Consider the following 1,750-nt stretch of genomic DNA (forward strand, 5'->3'; position numbering starts at 1 on the left):
TACGCTCTGGCATTTTGACACTTTTCAGATTTTAGTCCAAAAAGATAGGGAATGAACCTATTGATTTGGAGGAAAAGTGAAGTGATTATCGTAGAGAGTACTTTCAAGCTATCGTACAGTTCCATACAAACATACTTCAAACCCAAGATTTAAACTTACTTTCCCCATTTTGCCACACACCATGCAAACATGACTCGTCCAAGCAAGATTGAAGCAAAGGAATATATGGCTTGGTTTGTCAATTCGCTTGTGTTGTGTATTTTGCTCTTAAGTAACGTAACTCTTTTTTTCTGGCAGGCTGTAGGTGTGTGTACAGCAGGCTGTACAGGCATGATGCAAACAAGAAAGTAAACCTAGTTTCAAGTTTGACGGATAACAAAATTTTTTGAACTTTCATAAATTGTGAGAATTCTCAACGGCCTTGTCACTTTGATATTATAAACACAATAAATCGGTGTATTTTCTTTCTCACATTTATACCAATTTATATCAATTTAATACGATTTCAAATCAAAAATCATTATCAGGGCTTGGTATGTTCTTTACTTACGTGTTTTACGCCTTTTTTATTAAAAATATATAAAATGTAAAATGTTAAAAGAGACGATGACGTAATTGTTCTTTTTATTTTATAATAAAAATCACGAGAGAATTATGTTATTATATTTCTATTTTCTTATTTTGAATGCAGTCTTGCGATTTAAAAATCTAATTCTTAAGAATATTCTTTCCAAATAAAACCTTTTTATATTATTTTGATCCGAATTTACTTTTAAAGTTCTCATCAGATTTCGCAAAAAAATTGGCTTTGTGGTATTTTATATGGAGTTCTTGATTTTCTTGATTACTGCATAATGGCCTTATGCAAAAAACCGGAACGACCCAGATTTATATCTGGCAAAGGACTGTCACTGCAGCAACACTTTTTGTTAAATAAAACATTTATTGTAAAGAAAATGTTTTATACATTTAATTGGTGGAAAATGAAGTAATTTCACAAAAGTGAAGTGACAACTTCCAAAGTGAAGTGAAACAATTCAATTGAATTCACCCAACACTGGCAGCCAGTACTGCCATTTCGCTTGATACGTAGCATTGCCAGCTGATTTCAAAAATAATCTTGGATTATTTTCAAAGATGAACGAACTTCAAATATAGATGACACGAATAGATTATCAGGTCCATTCTGAACAGAGACTGCCCAAGAGTTTAACCTCTTTTCCCTTTCGTTCTATCATCAATAAAAATTCCACGAGTATTTTTTATTTTAAATGGCGGCGTTGAGCTTTCTCATAAAATGTCAAACAGCTCTTTCGAAGTTCGAATTTCCTCCTCCCAAATTTTCGCAGAAAATGCTACTCTCTGGGAATTAATTATTGGAGGATTTATTTCTCGGGAGAAACAAATTTCTCCGAGAACAAACTCTCCGGGAGTTTGCAGAATTGGGCTGTATACAAATGTTATTAACACTTGGATAAGTTCTCAAACATACCAATACAATTTATGTAGGTACAAAAAATAAATTTCAAAGTTAATTAACAATTAACCAAAACAAGTGTTCCAAACATCGTCGTTTTCTTTTTGAGGTTTTTAGTATTTATTATTTTTTATCAAAAGTTAATTTAGCTCGTGAAAAATATAACGTCTGATAGTTTTCTCAGAAAACTCTTTTCGTCGACTTCGGAAGATTTTATTTGCCCTCATCCATGGCTTCCGCGGAAACGGCTTTACGTGACTTGAAAACTCGCAC

The 1,750-nt window shown here is 32.7% G+C and overlaps 2 protein-coding genes across 5 annotated transcripts in view; both read left to right on the forward strand.

Moving 5' to 3' along the window:
• Positions 1-1,750, forward strand: part of LOC118741352 (protein phosphatase 1 regulatory subunit 14B-like) — a 251,722-nt gene that overhangs the window by 107,978 nt on the left and 141,994 nt on the right. The window lies entirely within an intron of this gene.
• Positions 1-1,750, forward strand: part of LOC118741350 (ribosome biogenesis protein WDR12 homolog) — a 7,812-nt gene that overhangs the window by 5,782 nt on the left and 280 nt on the right. The gene's annotated exons all lie outside the window — the stretch shown is intronic.

Source organism: Rhagoletis pomonella, unplaced genomic scaffold, assembly GCF_013731165.1.
Source record: "Rhagoletis pomonella isolate Grant_MI unplaced genomic scaffold, Rhpom_1.0 Rhpom_scaffold_00006, whole genome shotgun sequence".
Taxonomy (NCBI): Eukaryota; Metazoa; Arthropoda; class Insecta; order Diptera; family Tephritidae; genus Rhagoletis; species Rhagoletis pomonella.